General features: G+C 37.5%; 1 long non-coding RNA gene across 2 annotated transcripts; it reads right to left on the reverse strand.

The window, feature by feature from the left end:
* Positions 1–2,009: 2,009 nt before the first annotated feature.
* Positions 2,010–20,588, reverse strand: LOC105486459 (uncharacterized). 2 transcript variants are annotated; one of them, XR_011611464.1, is made up of 4 exons: positions 20,299–20,588; positions 18,847–18,904; positions 18,682–18,737; positions 2,010–2,137 (listed from the first exon to the last, which is right to left on the reverse strand). It is a non-coding gene; the product is annotated as an uncharacterized lncRNA (long non-coding RNA). The 2 variants fall into 2 exon arrangements; XR_011611463.1 differs by lacking the exon at positions 2,010–2,137 and having other exon boundaries at positions 17,886–18,737; positions 20,299–20,580.
* Positions 20,589–22,708: the final 2,120 nt, after the last annotated feature.

Genomic DNA, 22,708 nt, shown 5'->3' on the forward strand with positions numbered 1-22,708 from the left:
AAAAAAATCCATTGTCTTCCACTTGAGGTATTTATATTCTTCTCACTCGCTTTTCTTATGCCATCCTACATATTAACTTCCCAAGAACTCTAAAGTTTACTCAGCCTAAACAGTGAAGAGAGTGAAACAGCAATTTCTTCCCCATCACTGGACGCCATACCCCCTCAAACTTGTTTTTCCTCTTCCCCAAGGACCAGCTTTCCCTACCAGCAGAGGCAGGGACAATTGTTTATTAAGTCTCTTAAAAATAAACAAAGGCCAGACGCTGTGGCTCATGCCTGTAATCTCAGCATTTTGGGAGGCCAAGGCAGAAGGATCACCTGAGGTCAGGAGTTTGAAACCAGCTTAGCCAATATGGTGAAACCCCGTTTCTACTAAAACTACAAAAACTAGCTGGGCATGGTGGCTCACTCTTGTAATCCCAGATAGTTGGGAGGCTGAAGCAGGAGAATTGTTTGAACCCGGGAGACGGAGGTTGCAATGATCTGAGATCGTGCCACTGCACTCCAGCCTGGGTGACAGAGCAAGACTCCGTCTCAAAATAAGTAAGTAAGTAAATAAATAAATAAACAAAAATCACAAGGTTTTCTTACTCCTTCTGCCAAAGCAAGGTTAGATTCTTTATCATAACGAAGACTATCACTAAAAAAAAAACAAAACAAACAAACAAAAAAAAAAACCAGTTTCTCCGAATATCACTTTATTGTTGCACATATCACAGATATTCTATGTTTGTCTACAGGATTATATCTTCAGTTAGACTGAAAGATCCTTGAGGGAAGGACTGTTTCTTATCACAGGACCCCATATAGGGAAAGGTTTAGAATGCCCCATAGTAAGTGTTGAAATCAACAGAACTGGATAGTCATTTTGTACAAATAGATTGATAGGTAGCTTTATCTGAATAAGTCCCAACAAGTGTTGACAGACATAGCTCTGATTTATCATAAGAAGTGTAACTGGTTTATTGACCACAGAGTTCTATGTTCTTTTGACTGGTCTCTTGCTACCCCTATAAAATGTACTAAATAGAGTTAATCTTTCCCTGATACAAAAATGAAATTGGGCAGATTCCATGCCTTTTTCTGGCATAGTCACAAATGACGGAATTTCTCACTTTAAATAACAAACCCAGCTTTATTCAAAAGTTAGAATGGACTAAATTTAAGATATTGATCTAAGGTTGGATTTTTCTTCATTTTCCTCCAGGCTAAGACCTGTAGCTGCTGCTGCTGCCTCCCTCTAAGGAAGGTGAGGTGTTGGGACCAGCTCTTTCTCCACTCATCTCCATCACTACTAGCTAACTACTCTTCCTGCCTTGACAGTTTAATCTAGTAGAAGAAGAGATAGGTAGTAAAAACTTCTTACCTGACAGGTGACTTCCTACCTTCTGGTCTGTCTGATAAAGGTAAGTCTTTCTCTTGAGGTCATTTTGATAGCAAATCCCATGGTAGTGATCTTTCTCCAAACAATTATTTGGCCTTGGATAATGGATACATCTCTTGCCATTTGCAATTTCATTCTCAGCTCCTGACTCTGGCATTCACCTCTAATGGGAAACACTCTGGCTTTCTAGAGTGGCTTACTTGACAGGAACCAAAATGATAAACACTGGGTTTCTTTCTCATGTCATCATATTTGATCCATAGAAAAACATTCACACATCTATCGCTCGGACACGCTGAAGAACAATTCAATTAGCTGTCAGCCTCCATCATTCTACTGCCAAGGGCCACTTTAGCTGTCTCAGGGATCTGTCTGCTGGTCTCGTTGAGTCCAAAACTTGCATTGCTTGTCACAGAATAGCTAATAAGTTGAAAGACAACATGTTGGGACAAGGAAAGTGACTTGTTTCAGAGAACTAGAAAGCTGGGAAGATGGTGGACTAAGGTCCCGAAGAACCATCTTAAAAAAGCATGAATCAAACCTGCATGTTGTGAACATGTACCCTAGAACTTAAAATATAATAAAAAAATAAAAATAAAAAGCATGAATCTCAGCTTCTTTTTATTTTGGGGAAGGGGGAACATAAAGGAGGTTGAGGTCAGGAGGTGAGAGGTGATCACAGACATCCGGTGTCAGCAGGTATCTGAAGGGGTTGCAGAACTTCTTTGTCCTTGGTCAGGACACAATGCTCCTGTCAATTTTTAACATAACATTGTTACTTGTGTGTGTGCCCTCCTTATTTCCTTGAGGGTTAGTTTCCAGAAAGGACTATAATCATCCTTGAGTTAAAGGTAAACTATAAACTAAATTCCTCCCACAGTTAGCTTGGCCTACATGCAGGAACGAGCAAAGGCAGTTAGATTATGGGGGGTAGAAGCAAGATGGAGTCAGCTATGTTCACTTTTTTTTGACTGTTAATCTCTAAAATGTAGGGAATTATTTCAAGTTCTCCACATTGTCCCATGGATACACACCCCCCCCCCAACACACACACACACACACACACACACGCAGTGCTTGATGTGCTGAAGATCTCTTCCATTCCCTTCCCTTCCCTATCTTTTTGGTGTGGAGAAGGTAGAGATTCACAGCATAGCAACTTCTCTTTCTGAAGAAAATGCCTCATTTTTTTACTCTTTCATCCCATAAGTTCAGGTATTTCTTCCTAGTTTTTTTAAATTATTGGTACGCCAAGTAACATATGACTAGATATCAAACATTGTCAAACACTGTGTAGTGTTGTTGGTTGGACTAGATATCAAACATTGTCAAACACTGTGTAGTGTTGTTTGTTGGGTGCTGGATTTTGTGGCAGTTACATTCCTTGGGATCAGTTTGATCCTTTTAAAGCTTATTTGTGTGTCTCTTAGGGAGCATCTAGAGTAGCCTTCAGGTTAAAACTAAGTAACTAAGGCTGTACTAAATACTAAGATTATGCCTTTCTGAGCACTTTACACACTTATGTGTGTTTTATCAGGTCTTTTTATTTAGCTTGTGGAAATGCAAACTATTCCTAGTCCTCTATGAGTTGCTAGAATTGTTCAACTTCATGGTGTTTTACCCTACACAGGTGCACCTCAATATTCAGACAGAGATTCTAGGGGATCTTCTGCAGACTTTCTCAGCTCCCTTCTCTCCAGTGATTGTCTCCAAAATGCTAACTGCCTAGGATGTCAACCTCGCTCTTCTCAATTCAGGGGAACTCTGGGCCCTGTTTGGGCTTTTCTTTCCCCTGCCAGGGCCTGGAAACTGCCTCCAGGCAGAGAGGTAGAGTGACTGCAAAGCTCACATGACTGATTTCCATTCTCTTAGAGATCGTACACACAGTTTTCACAGCCTGGTTATCCAATATCTTAAAGCAAATGTTCCATAGATTTTGACCAGTCTTGTAGTTGTTTGCAGTGTCAAAGCAATTCCCAGGGTGTTTATTCCTTCATGGGCAGGAGTAGGAGCCATTCTAACTCCTATTTACGTGTCTGATTTAACCAATGAACCTGAATCCAAGCGCTAGTTCTCAACCATCTATTTGGTCAACTCTGTCTATGGTGATTTGGCTTTGGAACCTTTTAATTTTATTGTACTGTTTGTAAGGAAATTTTAATTTCAACCTCCTCTTATAAGAACTTTGAAGCCAGTAATATATAAAAACTGACTTAATTTACCTAATAGACCTGGAATTAAATTTTGTGTTTACTGTATGCATGTTGTTTACTATATAAGCATGTTGTTTACTATATAATCATACTGTTTACTATATGCCTGTTCGGCACATCACAGCTTTGTTTCCAGATTCCTCACAAGGAAATATGGATAACAATTCCTGCCCCACTCATCTCTTAGATACACATCAAAGGAAGGAACAAGTTAACAGAGTGCTTTGGAGTTGGAAGGGAATATAATCATCTCCATATCCCAGCAGGTATTAGTAACTACCCAGTGAGTAACATTTATTATTTGATATGCACCATATAACTACCTTAGAAATTAGTAATATTATCCTCACTTTTGTTTTATTAGCCCTGATATAGCTGTTGAGGATTTGAAAGGTGAAGTAACTTGTTCTATTTTACAGAGCTACTAAGGAGTAGACTGGGATGTGAATCCTGTATCATGCTGTCTGGTTTAAAAACTTATCTTCCTTGGACATAAAATGCTTTCTTTCCTTTTCCTTCAAAAGATGTTGTTTTTAGTCTTTTACGGGTCAGCTGGCATGGCTGCCACTGGATGTGGACTATGTATCTGTAAGAATGCCTACAAATACATTGTAGTTTCTTCTGCACTTCACCTTTAACATGGCTGTTATCAGAATTTTATCTTCATCTCCCAGAAATACTAGTTTACAAATCAGAGCTGTGCCAAACCACAATTCTTATTAAGTTGCCTAGTAGGGAATCTTGAAACATTTTTAGTAGAAATCAGATCACTGCTTATCTTAAGATGCAAGACCTCTGCAAATCTTTTCTTTCTATAAAAACTATCCACCATCTAGTCAACTGATGTCCTGTATTTGCAAATTCTTTCTATGCTAAAGTAGTAAGGTTAGTGAGAAAAGTTGAAAATCGGGTAAAATAAGAGTACATTTAAAACAAGACCCAGGGCTGGCTTTTAATTTTGTTGTCAAATATTAAAACAAAAGAGCCACTGTTTTCAGGAAGAGAGATCAATCATTCTGTAGGAATCCAAGAAGTAGAAAAGGACTTTTGGTAGAATTGAGGGGAAGATACATTTCCACTCCATAAAAAGAAGAACTTAGAAGGTTATAGTCGAACAAAACCAGAATGAGATACCCAAGGAAGCCATAGGCCCTTTATGTGGCATTGCATGATCACTGTGCTGGAGACAAGGAAGAGACCTTCACCTGGGACCATGGAAACCCCAAGCAACCCATGAATGGGATTTCAGAGGCCTGTGAATTTCTTAAAATTCTGTGTATGAATGCAAATGCCCATTTGTTAGGGAAGGTTTAAAGCTTTCCTTAGATTGTCAAAAATCTCCAAGACTAAAACCAGATGAAAAGTCTATTAAACACAGAGATATCTCATTATATTTGAATTCTCAGAGGAGATTTCTATTTTGAAAGGGAAATTAGATGTTTTTTTTATTTCTGAAGCCCCTCATACCTCTAATATACTCTTTTCTAATTAAATACAAGAGGAACTAAGCAAATACATCTTTGAAAAATATAAGCTATAGTTCAGGATCAATGTCACATATGATAATAAAATTAAAAAATTTAACTATGCCCTGGCCACTTCCTAGATCCATTTACATTACATCAAGGTATTTTTTTCCCAGATAGAAGAACAATATTAACGACTGCTTGTTGTCATTGTCTAAAACATTCACCCTATCACTAAAGAATCCAATTTTGAGAAATCAAAGGAACAATACTCTAGAATCCAAGGAATCTACTATAAAAGAGTCCAAATTAATAGTTCCCTTGTGAAAGAGTAGAGAATTAGATAGGCAACAATCAAAGTATGTAAGAAATGTAAGCATCAAATTAAAAAATATCTGAGAATGAAAAAATAGACTTCAATCGAAAATCCAAAGCCCAAAGCACACAAACTTCTTTCACTATTAGAGTACAGTGGAGCTCTCATCAAACTGGATCTTTAAATATTTCCCCATTCTGTCATCAAACATCAATCTCATCCTGAGGCAGTTTTCTCCTCTGACTTTAATATGAGTGCAAGGGCACCCACTGGCCCTACCTGCAGAATAAAGACCTTTTAGTCCATTCACAACATTTACATGACAAAAAAGAAAGTAGATTCCCAGAGCTTTCAGCTTGTGCAATAGAAGGTTTAAAAAATATGCCCTGTACATTTCAACTTCTCACTTAATAAAAAAAAGTCCATTTATATTTTTTTTTAAAAAAAACCTTCCCTTCTATTCACCCAGGAGGAGGATGACTCACTTTCCTAATCTCTTAAGATTTTTTTTAACTTTCTTGAGCCTCCGTCATAACAAGAATTTTCTGCCACAACCTTTCTGAAGTGCCTTGATTTTGCCCTAATTATCTAGGAGTCTATGGCAAGAAAGACTCAACACACACAAAGGAAATACTGAATAACAACAAATATTGTTTAACTCAGTCATTGAACAAGGTACATAAATAATTTTTTAACTAAATTCTATGTGAGATCTCGAATTTGAGATGTCAAGGTCAGGATTTGGAATTTGAGATCAAATGTTGCTGGATATTGCCTGGCTACAACTCAAAAACTGTTCATGGAATCAGATACAAGTAAAGACAAATAAATTTGGAAGATAAAGGGAGTTTATTGCTTACATAATTGATTTAAATCATTTAATGACAGTAAGAAATCTTTTTATGAGATTCGCATTGCTGTGGGAAATCACCCAACAATAGTTAATTGGTACGTTGGTCATGTAGGGGAAACTAAAATAAAGTAATGGATTTAGGTAGGCAGCAGTTTTATTTTATTGTATAAATTAGGACAGCATATGCCTTGCTTTGTTCAGATCTCATATCTTTAACTGATTTGCAAGAAGAGAGGCACAAGTATGTTGAGGAATCAAGACTCCAAAAAGGCAGGAATTAAAATAAAACACCTAGGAGAACACCAAGAACAAAGTTTTCTACCAGCTATTACTTCCAGGATGGAATGCTATATGTTAAGAAAAAGTGAAGTTTTGGTCAACACAAGCCAACTTGAGGATGTCTATGAAAGATGACTCAAGTACCAGGAAAGAGAAGGAATCTCTTTCTTAAATTTGAAGCAATCTGTTGATGACCCACTGGATTCCTAAGAGCTTGTCTAATATTCCAAATTCTCCATTAATTGTATCTGGACACTACATTCTCAATTACCAAGGTAAGTTTTCCAAAGAAATAAAACTGGCTTAACTCCACATTTGTTTTTAATTTGAAAGATGCCCAAAAGAATTTTATAAACAAACAAGAATTAGCTTCCTTGGAGAAAATAACTAGTTTGACTCTTATTATTAGTATCATCATTATCATTTATTACTCTTATGTTATTGCATTGTGTGTTTACTACCAGTATAATGTGACAAATGATGATCACAAGTTTAAATATCTGTGGCAGATTTATTTTAATGTAAAACTGACTGAAAACTTCTAGAAATTAAAAAAAAACCCACACATTTCAACCATCAAGTGGAATATAAAAAATAAATTCACAGGTAAAAGAACACATTAAAACTTTTCAAAAGAGTGGCAGCTTAAGAGATTTGAAGATTTACAATTCTATTCATAAAACATGCACAAGTTTCTTCTTCATGTGGCCAAAAGAAAAAGTGTACTGTATCTATTTTATTAGTAGATGCATGAACAGGGATAGGGTAGCTTTCTCCAGGATTATCTGCAGATGCAGCTTTCTAAGGATCAAAGGAAGTGTTCAATTCGGTCCAGGTTGCTGAAGGCCAAGATTTTCTGGACTCCTCACCTTTTCTGCAGGAGAAATCTCTATTCATCTTTTACAACATAACTCAGGTGTAACCTCCTCTGGAAGGTGACTTTGCTGTCCTTCTCCACATCCTCCCCAAACTCTGCCACTCTCTTCTGTGTTATATTGGTATTTTGCGCATATACATTGTCACTGATCTAATCAAACAGCATTACAATCTCATCTTCATAGGTCTTGCTCCTCGATTACATTTCCTTCATTTATTTTATAAACATTTATTAGACACCTGCAGTTTCAGGCTTGCACTGTGGAGTCCTTGAGAACTGACACAATGTTTTATTCATGTCATTCTCTTCAAAACTTGCCACAGTGCCTGGCTCCTGGTAGGTGTTTAGTAAATATTTGCTAAGCTGAATTCCTATGCCATCTCTGTTTGCTGTTATGTATGATGGCTTCTATTGGATCTGTAGTGAGATAATTTAAAAGTAGAAATACGTTTAGTGGCTAAACTTCCTCAAATATAAATCACTAAGAAAGGGGGAATTCTCAACATAATATTTTTCTTATTAGAATAAATTCAGCCACTTTTCTGCAGATATGTTACTAAAACATATTCAGTGTGTCATAGGTTAGCAACCTTCCAACACGTTCAGGTTTTCACCTATATTTGTGAAGAAAGAAGTTTTAAATCTGAACAGTTAATTTCGCTTTATTCATTCAATTTGAGTTTCCAGAAAGAGAGGGAGGGCATTGAAAAAGAAGGGAAAGATTTGGAAGTAGCATATCCACTGTGGTTTTTTATTGATACTTGGGTCCTAACAGGCTAAGGTAAGCCAACGCTTTGAGGAGCATTCCTACAAGCAATTTTTATCTCAAGGGTCATTTTCCTAACTTAGGCTACACAAATATAGAGTTTACATCTATAAAAGTAATATAGAAGTTCTATAGAGGTAATAGCCTTATTGCTCTCTTCACTGATCTCTGTGTGTGTGTGTGTGTGTGTGTGTATGTGTATACACATCTACTTTGGATATGTTTAGAAATGGTCCACATTATTTTCCATCTCTTTAAATGAGAACATACATTTGATAATTATGTTTATGATAGCAACCTGAAAGAATTTTGTGTGTTTTAAAAAGTTCTTTTTAATAATTCATATAGTTTATAATTTTTAACAGAAATCTAATTCTGTTCAAAATGTGAAACTTCTTTATCACTTTCAAGTTCAGAATCTGGAAGTTGAGGCCTCATGCTCCTAGATATTTCCTGGCTACACTTAGAAAAAGAGTTGATGGAATCAGATAAAAGTAAAGAAAGTAAGACTCAGACACTATATAACACCAGAAAGTCAATGAGAACTAATAACCAAGTCACGAACCAATCATCAATTTGTTGTATGACCTTGAGTAAATTCTCTTTTCAGTTTCTTCATTTTTGCCCTCTGAGTTGATTGGGCTATTTTAGAGCACTAATTCCATTAAAACTATTGTCACAGACAGGCCATGAGGTCCTCTGTCCTTGATTGACCTTATTATCTATCAAAAAAACCCAAAACCCTCAGATTTAAAGAATCAGTCAAGATTCTATTTTTTCCTAATGTGATTACTTTTAGTCTCAACACAAAAGTAGAGATTTTCGTGTTGAAATCAACAGATGTGAGAGTTCACAAAGAGCTACCAGTGCACGAAGGTGTCAGGGTGGGGCAGGCAAGGACAGAGCTTGGAAGGACACCAGCAACAGCCAGGTTGGCCTCACAGGGGTCCAGTTCTCGGGCCCCTAAAGCCATGAAGTCAATGACTCAAACTCAGCCTCTGGGCTCTGGAAACTAGAGAATGCCCCAGGAGCTTGAGGTCAGTGATGGGCTCCCATGAATGCACACAGGCTGGCAATGACAGAGATTGAATGTTGAATATACTCGTGCTTTGGCTATTTGGTTATTTTCTATTAGTCAGCTTGGTCTGCACATAGCTAGGCCTTGAAGGACAGATCTCTGAGCCAAGACAAAGGGTCAACAAGGATTCAAAAGACTATGAAGGCATTTGGATGTAGCCTTGCAGGATAGAAAATAATTTTGATATAGGGAGAAAAGAAAAACAACCTTCTAGGCAAAGCCAAATGCATAGTAGTTACAAAGAGATGGCAGGCTAGGAGGCAAGTCAGAAAAAGGATACAAATCTAGGTCACTGTACATCAGAGTTCATGAATGGGGGCAGTAGAAAATGTGGCCTAGAAGTCATATTAGGAGGAAACTCGAACTTCTGGCAATGTAGCACCTGCTCGCACTGGGAGCAGTAAGGGGCCACAGCATGTTTGTGAACAGTCCAGTGTACTAGTTTCCCAGGGCCAGTGTAAGACCCCACCATAAAGGTAGTGGTTTAGACAGTGCAAATCTATGATCTCACAGTTATGAAGCTCAGAAGTCTCATGAAATCAATGTCAGCAGGATTGCATTCTCTCTAGAGATTCTAGGGGAGAATCCACTTCCTTGCCTTTCCCTTTGGAAACTGCATGTGTCCTCTGGCTTATGGCCCTCTTCCATTCTTCAAATCCAGCAGTCACATCAATCTGACCTCTGCCTCCTTCCTCACATCTTCTTCTCTGACTGACCCTCTTGCCTTCCTCTTTCTCTTATAAGGATTCTTGTGATTATATTGAATAATAAAATCCCACGATAATCTCCCCATTTCAAAACCCTTAATTCTGTCTGCAAAGTCTTTTTTGCTATATTTATGGTAACATTTCTGGGTTCCAGAAATTAGCATGTGAACATATTTTGTGGTGGTGAAGGGGTCACTATGTTTCCAACCAAATCCAATTACAGACAATGAAACCGAGCTGAAATAAAGTTAATAGCAAACATTTATTGAATGCATATTCTATGCAAGGCATTATTTTAGGTACTTCACATATGTTAACTCAGTTAATCCTCAGAGCAACCTTTTGATGTATCTAAGACACAGAGAAGTTAAATAATTTAGCCAAGACCTCATAGCTGCGAAGGACCAGGGCAGTGGTATAAACCCTGGCCATTTAGTGCCTGAAACCACAATTGTAAACACTCCATGTGGTCACTTTTGAAGCAATGTAGAAGAGAACTGGTGAATTGTTTGAAGAAGAATCTTTGCTCCAATAGTCTTTCTTAAACCTATGCCTTTATTAGTATTGATAAATTTTTCCCACAGACTATACAACATAATAATACCCTAGAGTTAGCAACCCTTCAGTAGTGTTTGCCCATATTAGTGTCCTCAGCAAAACACAATGCTGCTACAGAACAATAAGATAATGACCGTCTCACAATCAGTTGGAGTCTGAAGCTCTGGTCTAATTACTATTTAGATACTCAAGTTTGATGCAGCTTAACGTATCTACTTGGAAGGGAAATTGTTCTTAATTGCCTTCTATTTTGCTCCCCCCAATTTGAAGAATTGGAAGAAGGGTTTTGATAGGTTTTCTTCTGAAAACCTAATTTTCTTACATTTAGGGATGGTTTTGATATAAATTGACTTCCTTCAGTTGATAATGTTTGTTAAATACAGTAGATTCTAGAAGAAAATGAAAAGGCAGAGAAAGTAGCCCAGAAGAAAATTCACAATGAGCTGCTGATAAGATACACAGGGTGTTTCTGAATCTTTAGAGTTGGAAGAATTAAATTACTGCTCTGGGTATGTATTTTTTAAGGCAAATATGTATTTGCCTAATCCAATTTCAGCATAATTCATATCCCTGTAACACTCCGAGGACACTGGCATATGGTTACACGAGATATAAATTGGGAGTATGATTAAAAATCACTGGCGTTTCAATTTAAATTATATTTCACAAAATAGACTCCAGGGAAAAATTTCACAAGAAAGACCACAACCCACTGCAGGATAAGAGTGGAGAAAATTCTTCTACAAATCTGCATGCATGTGTGTACACACACACACACACACACACACACACACACACACTGCAGACCTGACCAGGCACCTTACTCCCCAGGTGAAGTCCTACAACTGGCTTTTTCTCAGTAGCCAGCCAAGTCTACTTGGTTTCACTTGAAGCCGAAGACCAAAGGTTCTCAGAAGCCATCGTGATTATATATGGTGAACAAAATAACAGCCCATTCTTCTAAAATTTTGGAATCAGAAGGAGAATCTAATCCCAACTATTACTGTTTGACTTTGGGCAACTTAGTTAATCTTTCTTCAAAATGACCTTGAAGAAAAAGTGAGAAAAAGTAAATTTGGTGACACATAGTAGAAGCAAAAACATAATGGATTTTAAGTCAGCAAAACTCTGCTTAGTACTTAGGCCAGGTACCTTGTTGTATTCATCTTTATGTCCCTAGAGCTTGGCAGGATTTCTGGCATATACCAAACGCTCAACATATTTTCAGAATTAAAAATAAAGATTTAGGCTTTTCATATTTCTACTCTTAATGCATCTTTAACCCTTCATGGGGATATTACTCCTGAGTGATATAAAAGGGGAAAGGTAGGCTGGGCGCGGTGGCTCAAGCCTGTAATCCCAGCACTTTGGGAGGCCGAGACGGGCGGATCACGAGGTCAGGAGGTCGAGACCATCCTGGCTAACCCGGTGAAACCCCGTCTCTACTAAAAAGTACAAAAAACCAGCCGGGCGAGGTGGCCGGCGCCTGTAGTCCCAGCTACTCGGGAGGCTGAGGCAGGAGAATGGCGTAAACCCGGGAGGCGGAGCTTGCAGTGAGCTGAGATCCGGCCACTGCACTCCAGCCTGGGCGACAGAGCGAGACTCCGTCTCAAAAAAAAAAAAAAAAAAGGGGGGGGAAAGGTGAAAAGTAATCATTAAAGATTTTAAGAGCAAAAATAAATTCTTCCCTCCTTAATCTTGACAGATGGGAATTTCAAGTTCCTCATTTTGTTTTAAGGCATTAACAAGGAGTTCATAAATCTCAATTACTTCTGTGAAGTTAAAAGCAGCCGCAGATCTTCTAAGCGTGATTCCAATCTCCGAACAGCTCTAGTACTTTTATTAAAACACTGGAGGAAGAGAAAGACCAAGTAATATTTCAACCTTGAGCTGACATTACAAAAGTGAAAATTTCCTTTTCATTCAAAGTGAAGGAGGAGCATGGATCAGGCCGGGTCACCTGCAGGATGCTGTGTCGCACATTAAATTGCACATTACCAGCAGCTTGAGAATTGGCTTCAATGATTTTCTACCATTGGCCAATCTCCATGCATAATCAATGAAGAAATCAATTAATATTTATGTCCCTAACAAAATGTACTGCCTTTTTTTTTCTTGCTAACTACACACACACACATTTTTTTTTTCTCAGATTTACAAATTAAAAATTTAGGAAATAGTTTCTCTCCATTACTCACTGCTGTGATTTGATTCTGTCCCCTAAAGTGTATGTTTTTAAAACTTCATCTCCAATACAACAGTGTTGAGTGATAGGGCCTAACAGGAAGTGATCAGGACATGAGGGCTCTGCCCTTATGAATGGGTTAATGCCATTATCTTGAGGGTGGATTAGTTATTGCTGGAGTGGGCTTATTATAACAGCAAGCTCAGCCCCTCTTGCGCGCTTGTCCTTAGGACGGTTTCCACCATGGGATGATGCAGCACTAAGGCCCTCACCAGATGTGGGCCCCTCAACCTTGGACTTCCCAGCCTCCAGAATTGTAAGACATACATTTGTTTTCTTTATAAATTACCCAGTCTGTGATATTCTACCGTAGCAACACAAAATGGACTAAGACATTCCCTAAAATTCAATCAGCCCTTAGCTCTGGTTGATTCTACCTCTCCAATGTCTATCAAGTTTGTCCATTCTCTTATTGGTCTGCCCTGAAACTACTTTTCCAGACTCATTTCACATTTTACTAATCTCTCCTTTTTCCATGCACTCTGGCTGTACCTCAGACTGTTTTCTTTACCTGCGTATTTTCCCTCCCAAATTCAATCCCCAGTCCTTCTTATTTAATGTTATCCATGCATCAAGATTCAATTCAAACCTAAAGTTCTCTACTCCTAAATAGAACTAAACCTTCTATTCTCTGCTGTCCTTCATCTCTTAGGTTACATTGTACTATAGTTACTTGTATCCAAGAGGCAATATGATGTAGTGGAAAGAGCAGGCACTCTAAAGTCAGAGAGTCATAGATTCATAAGCTCAGCTCTGTCACCTCTTAGCTGTGGAAGTTTAAGTAAGTCACTAAACCTCTCTTAAATTCCATTGTTTTCTTATCTATAAGAATTGCATGACAATGCTCACCTCATAGGATTATTGCGAGGATCAAAATAAATTAAATATGCTAAATGTACTAAAGTGGTACATAGCAGGTAATCATAAACCACTTGTTGTTATTATTATTACTGGTATTACTACCATTGTGTTTTTATTACCTCCCACAAGGATATTAGCTCTCTGAGAATAAGAATTACAACTTGATCACACTTCTATGCCTTATGGCACCAGGCCCACTGACTTTCAAATCTTAGTGCTCAACAAATATTAATTAAACTAATTTTGGGTTCTTCTTCTGAGACCCCTGCTATCTAACATATGTTGTGTGACACTTATAAGGAAGATATTAATCTCCATAGTTAAGATGATAATCATAGCAATTCACAAGATTGCTTTGGGGATTAAACAGAACAATCTTTATAAATTATAAGGTGCTACACAAATGTTGGAAATTCTTTAGGGGAGAAAATGCTACATAAAGGATATCTTAAGAAGTGGATCTGTTTAAAGGTAAGGTGTAAAGAAATATTTGAGGAGCAGGTAAAACTGAGCACCTGAGCGGAGGTCTCTGTAAGTGCCACATACCAAGGGGCCGCAAGGAGACCAGTCTAACGCACATGAGCTGGTATGAAGACCAGCAAGTAGTTTGGCATTTTGCTGGGCAGGGAGCAGTGGTGGTGGCTCCTCTTCCTGCAGGGTGACAGATGAGAAATCTCTGGTGAATCAAGCACAAAGAGTCAATGCACACGGAAGGTTGGCACATTCCGTTCTGGGTCTGGGAGCCCACAGAAGTTCTGTTTGAATGTCAGATAGGATATGAAAGAGCATATTCACACTGTGAGGCAGATGTAGTGGATACCTTGAAAACAAACTTGTTAATTAAAACTGATTAATTATTAAAATGGTTTTTAACCATGATGCTAGGCCCTAGTATTACAGAAATGAGTGAATTCACATTTCCTATCTTCACTATCTAGGGGAGGAAACAAATGTTTAAATTATCAAGCGCAATAAAGTTTTCTGAATGTTATTATAAAATTCTGTGTGGGGTTCAGTAGGGGCATGGTGGACCAGGTATTTGGTGTTAAAAGAAAAACTTGAGACAAATTAAATTTAGCAGAGTTTATTTGAGCAAAGACTCATGAATTGAGTACCACTAAGAACTAGGGGAGGTTCAGAGAGTGTCACCCATCAATGTGGGCAGGCAGTATTTGTACAGAAAAAGGATGTGGGATAGAGAAACAGTTTAATTGGTTACAGCTTGTCATTTGCCTTATATGGAGATGGTCTGATCAGTTGGCAGCTATAATTGGCTGAAGCTCAACTCCTATGATTGACTGAGATTCAGCTGTTTGTTACAAGAATATACTCTTAGGTTGCATTTTGTTTACATATTAAGAAAGGTTTCCGTTTTCTATGTAGGAATTCAAACTATGGAGGGAGCTTTAGGTCAAATTTAAGTTAATTTAACATTAGTAATACTTGATAATAGCAACAGAGGTTTCATAAATATTATAATCCCTAATTTTGGGGTAAAGCATGGGGAAAAGGTGTAACAGGAAAATAAGCAGCAGGAATGAAGGATGGTATGTTGTGTTAATTGCAACAGTTTGATTTAGCTAAGTGAGGCAGAAGCAGTGAGAGGTGCAGCTGAAATGACTGACAGGGATGAGATCATGGAGAACCTTTTATAACAAGAAATGTAGACAGGGTTTCCACCAGCAGGTGATGGGAAGCTGCTGAAGGATTTTAATCAAAAGAATAACATGAGCCGATTTGTGTTTTAAAAAGATTGCAATGGAACGGAGGCAGTAAATGCTCAATGCTATTTTGTTAATTAATGGAAGAATGAATATTAGGTTTTTTTTTCTTTTTAAGCCCTTCAAGCATCCCACACAGTGGCAGGTATTCTACAAGTTAAAGGAGATGTGTATATACAAAATATTTCCTCAGAGGCCAGTAAGTGCTGGATTAGTTGAGTAAAGCTCCATAAGGAAAGAAATATTTGAGTTGGGCTGTGAATAAATATCAAGAGAGTGATCTGAGGAGGAAGTAAAATTGGGCACCAGAGTGGATGTCTCTCTAAGTGTCATGTATTACATTTATCATCGAATAAGAGAGAAGGGAAATATGGATGCTCAACCTCCTCTCCAAATCTGATGCCTCATCTGTAAAATGCAGACGATTATAAAGTCTACCTTACGTAACTGTTAGGAGTAAATGATTAAATGTGTATTAAGAAAAAGCATAATTCCTAGCACAAAATATGTTTTTAATCAGTGGTATTTATTCAAATGGAAGGAGATGAGTAGATTTGAGACGTACTGTAAAAAATGTAGTTTTGTGTATTACAGTATATCATATAACCCCTGGAACAGATTTATGGGTTAGGTACTATTATGGTTTCTATTTTATACCTGAGAAAATTGTGTTTTAGAGATAAGTAATTAATTCAAGATCAGACAGATATAAGAGGCAAAGCCAAGACTGAAACAATCTGTCTAATTCCAAAGTTTATTGTCTCAACCACTATATTATACCAGCTCTGATATTTACTTGCTATAGTACCGTGGGCAAACATTAGCCATTGCGGGCCAGTTGCTTCATCCACTTCCTCTACCCCCTGAGCATACCACCAGACAATATTTCTCCATTACAACTGAGATTGGCCATATGATGGAGTTACGGCCAAAGGCATATGAGCAGAAGTAATGTATGCTGTAACTGCCAGAAATAGTTGAATCAGAGTGAGTGGGTGTTAGTTACTATTGACAACATTTTTAAAGGCACTACAGTAAATGAACTCAAGTAAGAATTGATTAGTTTAGAAGCAGAAATAAAAGAGAATGGAGAAAATTCAAAAATACAAAGCTCACAGAGTTAGAATGCCAACTTTTTTGGTTCTAAGATACTATATTTAATTAATTATAAGACATACACTTTTCACATTTTAATATCTTTGACTACAGAATGGTCCTTAAAATTTCTATCATCTCATAGTCGCTGTTGACTACGTGATGAGTGTGACACAGTTGTCATTGCCTGCACATGTGTAAATGTGCTACTTATTCCTGTGCTTTATTGAATAACAGCATCTCTTAAATATTTCAATCAGTAAACCATTAATCGCAATTTGAGGAAGAAATATGAATAAAGGTTGTTATGTGAATGCCTTCTCCTGACAGGTGGATAAAGCTTCTAAAAATTTAAAAAGAAAAATGAAATAGTGTCAGCATTAAAACATACACAGCAATTATTACCAGCTTGGAAGAAAATCTTGGGGACAATAATGGAGTACTTTTTTAAAAAAGTACTGTCAATAACTTTGATGACATAGAAGATGATATTGCATGAAACAACACAGGTATCCACAAATATTAGAAATTGATTTTTAAAATTTAATGATGAATGCATAGAATTTTTTAAAAGATTTCACCAATTTCCTTACTTTCATTTGCCTCATTTTTTATTTATAAAATGATACATAATATAAAAATATATGTCTCAACTTCCTTTCTGATAAAGCTGAATAAAGTCCTATCAAACAATCTTCCAGGGAATAACAAGTATAAACTTCATAAAAAGTACAAAACACACTGTAGGATTAAGAAAAGACACTGGAAAACAATCAAAAGCAGGTATTTTCTAGAGAGGGGTTGACAACTTGGAAGAACACAGTAAGACGAATTTATTAGTTTTATAGTTTTAACCTGAGAGAAGACCTCAGCTAGTTCACTCTATACAGAAAACCTGCATTTTTTTCTAGACTAGAGAGACTCAGAGGACAGAATTTACATAAACCACAGCAGCTGTAAAGTGAAGGGAAACTTCCAGAAAGATGAGAGGCAAAGCCCTAACTTCTATGCATATACTCTGCTCCAAACCTCTGTCTGAACTCTAAGTTTTGCACACATAGGGAAAACTTCAGGCACTCAAGCTAAGGACAAATGAACTGAACTAAAGTTTGAGCTACCAATGGAATGCCAACAGAAAGACAGTTTGAGCCCAATCAAGTAAATTGTCAGCTAAAACCACCAGAAAAAGAACATTTTTTAGGAATACTACAACAGAATCTAAAGTTTTCATCACATAAAAATTCCAATGTCCTAGATATCATAAAAACATTCTTTACAAAAAAAGAGGAAAATATGATCTTTGAATCAGATAGATGAGAGTTTAAGTCTTAGGACTAGCCATGGGATCTTGGACAAGTTTCTTAATTTTCCTAAGCTTATAATTTCTTATCTAAAGTCTTTTTAATTTAAAAAAAAGAAACTGAAGTCAACCTCATTTTATGAAGTCTCGTGAGAATCACAGGCAATAATGCATAGAGTACCTGCCACATAATAGCCTTAATCTGGTATTAATAAAGCACTTGGTCAACTCTGAAGGGTAGGTTGGAGCTTATCTTCCAAAGATATGAATTAGTGATGTTTACATAAACTAATTAAATTAACACAGAGAAATTCAATGACACATGTTGGAAATTGGTTTGATGTTATAAGATTTTGACACCATTGATTCCATCTTGAGTTGGATTACATAGAGAAATATGTCTTCTCTAGTTCTTAGGAGATCTAGACTAATCTGGTCATCTCCTTCGTCCTCAGTGAAATAGTCATCGGAAATTATTCTGTATTTATTAAGTGATCTGTTTAGAAAAGAAGTTTGGAAAAAGAGGGAGATTTCCTTGGGAATTAAAATGTGTGTTTGTTAACATTCAAAACATAAAAGATTATAAAATTAATACATTTTAGTAAATATATAGTTTCCCACCTAGCTTATTTTCTAGTGTTGTACTATCATTGATGACCAGTGCAGAGTTTCTATTCAGATTGATCAGACTTTCAGAGCAGTTGAACAAAGCAGCTTTCCAGTGATTCTTCCATAGGACAACACAGTACATTAGAAATAGTTGGAATTTGGAATTAGATTAATAGTTGTATCCCAGTTCATTTATTTACTAGCTGTGTAGCTTAGAAAAACGTTTTAACTTCTTTGGGTCGCAGGTAAAATAAGGTTATAGAAACTTCCCTACAGTTCTTTATATGTATGTATTATGTGTGGGAGAGCAAAGTGAAATAATAACTATAAAGATGACGTATAGGTGCTTACAATTTCCATTGATGAAACACCAAGAGGCAAGATTCTCAAGTTCAGATGTGCTATGGCTGGAAAAAAAGTGAAAATGTTTGGAGACTTTTCTAAATCCTTCTCATCTTTGTTTCATATTAACTCCCCAGATAAGAATCAGGGTGACTTTAATAGCACATTACTCACCTCATCTCTTCTTTATTCCTTATCTTTCCTCAGAGTTCACCCAGCTTCACAGAAAAGTCTAAAGGCAATGCTATAGGTTGAATGGTGTGAACACTAGACTTTTCATCTCTTTGCCAAATGCCAGCTCCAGAACTACCATGCTCTCCCTGGTTATCACCTTCCCAATAGACCACCCTTCTAAGCACTTGATAGTTGCACATGGTTTCTATTTGTCCTAAGTGTTGACTTTTAAATGACTTTCCTTTTCATTTTTTTAATCTCTTATAGAATCAAAAGGAACAAATATTTGAAACCCAGTAGCAGGACAGTGTTTCTGATATGTACTGAATGGCCTTGTCATTTTCTTGACTGTTTTTAGGCTCGCTAAGATTTAAACCTAAAGTGTCTCCTTTAAAACCTCTCCACTCCTTTAAAACATTAATCATCAATTAGAACACATTCAGCAAGACCACTGACACTTTTCACACCATGAATTGAATTCTCCTTGTAATAGAAAACTAAACCAATATCTTATTGTCATATCAAATTCAGTTATTTTTGCTCAAGTTCAATTTAGAACAAAGGTCAACTGAAAAACAAAACAAAACAAAAGTCAGATAACAACCAGAAGAGAATTTTAAGTTGAGAAGGCATGTTGTGTTAACTTGCTAGTAACTGGCCATGCCATCCAGGACTTAATCTTTATTCAAAGTTTTCTGTGATATTGTTTTGTACTGAAGAGGTCCTAGCAGGTTAAAGAAAAGGGTACTTGCGGCATGCTGGGGGACAATGATGGTGAATTCTGGATGATCAATTGGGTCCATCTAGATTCAATCATTTCTTGTTAAAAATCACCTCAATAGGTTCTTTATTGAAATTGTATAAACAAGACTTCTGTATTCATCTCCTAGGGCCACTATAACAAATTATCACAAACTGAGTGGCCAACATAAATGTGTTGTTTCACAATTCTGGAGGCCAGAAGTCTGAAATCGTGGTGTGGGCAGGGCTGCTGCCTTCTGGGACCTCTAGGGGAGAATCTGTTTCATGGCTCTCTCCAGCTTCTGGTGGCCATGGGCCATCCTTCCTGTTGCTTGGCTTGTTGGCACATCATTCTGATGTTGGCCTCCACCTTCATGTGGGGTTCTACCTGTGTGTCTTCTCTGTTCCCTGTGTCTTCTTCTTGTCTGACAGTGGATTCAGAGCCTGCCCTACTCTAGTTTGATATTATCTTAAATTATATCGGCAAAGAGCCTATTTCTAAATAAAGTCACATTCTGAGATTCTGGGTGAACCTAAATTATGGGGACATGACTCAATCCAGTACAGCTTTTCTTGGGAAAAATGAAAACATGTGACTGGGATATATGCACAAAGTAATTCTATCCACTTTGATTCTGCTATCTAGGGAAAATAAAAAAGGTGGCAATGGGGGGTGGGAGGAGCTTGCCTTGGTAACCAGAAAGTACTCACTGCGGTGGCTGTAGCTTTCTTTAACTCTATGTGTTGACCAGAAGGCCACGCTTCTAAGCAACTAGGAAAGTTTTCCAGGTCTGTAACCTCTCTCTCCACCTGCTCTTACTTTTCCTGTGGCAACAAGAAGAGAGAAAGGCTGATGTCAGGTTCTTTCTCAATGGGTACATTAAACTGCTGGGACTCAATAAGAGTTCTCAACCGTGTAGTTCCACCAGCATTATCCCCAGGGGAACCGAAATAATGAATGACAGTGCCTTGCATAGTACTAGTACAGAGAAAGAACTGGATTTATTTTTATCACATCTAAATATGAGACATTTCTTTCAAGAAGAACCTTACATTGTGATAAAAAAAAAAAAGAGAGAGTTGAGTAAATTGGCTGATGATCTGGTAAGAAATGACTCTATTTACAAATTCAGTTGAATGAGAATTTCCCACACCACTTTCATGGAACAAACTGTATATGTTGCAGAATCGATAACCCATGCTAAGGGTTTAAATTGAATTTGTCTGGTCCACATATAAAATATGCTGATTCTGAGCAACCTCTTGTGCCTAATTCCATATTCTTCTAATTTACTCACCTCTTTACAGTTTTAAAGATATTAGAGATCACAAGTGTACCAGTGAACAAATGGTAATAATGATATCTACCATTATTTCTTGAACACCTCATGTATTCCAGGCACCATAATTTACATTCAACATATATTGCTAAATTCAACCTCTGAGGCAAGAGTTATCATCTTAGTTTTGTAAATGAGGAAATTTAGGTTTTTAAACACCGTGGTTTTTTTTCCATCATGCTACACTGCCTCACCATTCCTGACACAGATGGGGGTGAGATGTCTTATAAGGCCTACTCAAAATACTGGCCCCTATCTCATCAGGACCACAAAGTTAATAGTTTCTAATGTAACATTCATATCATTTGTCAAATTTTTGTTATTCCCTTGAACAAAATCAAAGTGAATTACTTAATCTCTCTAAAGCCTCAGTTTCCTCACCTGTCAGGTAGGAAAAATAATGCTCATCCTCCAGGGTGGTCATATAGAAGGTTGTACTAAGAAGAGCTCAATAAATTGAGATTATTATTATGTTCACTGTGCTTTAGCCACTGGTCCACCATTCAGAGAGGCTACTTTCACACGTCTTTCCCAAAATATCATGTCATAGTCATCGCCAGTCCCTGAGAGCAGGGTGTGCGGGTGGTTAGGTGATAGGAGATGGAGCTGGGAGAGAAGGGGCTTAGGGCCACAGATAATCTTCAATAATTTCAACAAGTTATTGAAATCACCTTGTGAGCATGTAAATTATTCTGTCCTTCTACTTAAATTTCCAGATGGTGCTGCGTTAGGATAACTTGGAACTCACAGCTTCTGCGGCTGGACAGGAGAGATGCAACTGGGGGCAGACAGCAGGACCCCAGTCATATATATTCAAGGCACTTCCAAGATCTAGCCTAGTGACTTCTTTATTAATTATACAAATAAAGTACTTCATTGAGAATAAATATATTGCAACAGTAATCTGCAGCAGGAAAATTTTGTTCACTGATTTCTCAGTTTAAATATATAACATTTGAATCCCCCTGCTCTCACAGACTGTTAGATTTGGAAAAGACTTCAGAGATAATTTCATTTAAAAATAAATATTCACTTTATGGATAGGATAATTAGAGCTCATGGTTAAATGGCTTGCCAAAGATCACAGAGTTAATTGAGACAGAGTTAAACCTAGAAACTCAGTTTTATTTATTTATTTTTAAATATGAAGATACCCTCAAGACAGGGTTTCTCAACCACGGTGCTATTGGCATTTTGGGGCTGGATGATAATTTGTTGTGGGGGGATGTCATGTGCACTGTGGGATGTTTAGCAGCCTCTCCCTGCTCAAGAGATGCCGGGAACAACCTCCAGCCCCTCAGCATCACAATCCGAAATGTCTCTACATGTTGCCCGTGAGTAAAATCACTCCAGTTGAGGAGGACTACCTTAAGACTTATTCTAGAAATCAAATGAAATAATGAACATGCTTCATAATGAACTGTTGCTTAACAATGAAGTGTTGGACATTTACCAGTGATTGTTATTAGGTCCAAGGATTCCGTTACTGAGTTTTGTTTTCACTCTGTCATGTAGGAAGTACTTGGCTGAGGGTGAGATAAACCCCCAGTGTGGAAAAAGGAACAAGAGTTCGTAGAGCTCATGTGGCCTTTGGAAATAAACCATGGGATCAGCTCAGAATGGATGAGATCAGATATCTACTATGCCTATTATACCCTCGCCTATTCATCTTCAGTCCATTAATTCTCAAGCAGTCCCTCTTCAATGCTTTTCTGAGGTCTTCACCCTGGGTCTGGGGTTGGTTGCCTTTCTCTGTATTCCCAAGCTTCCTATACATTTCT

The sequence above is a fragment of the Macaca nemestrina genome, chromosome 13, assembly GCF_043159975.1.
Source record: "Macaca nemestrina isolate mMacNem1 chromosome 13, mMacNem.hap1, whole genome shotgun sequence".
Classification (NCBI taxonomy): domain Eukaryota; kingdom Metazoa; phylum Chordata; class Mammalia; order Primates; family Cercopithecidae; genus Macaca; species Macaca nemestrina.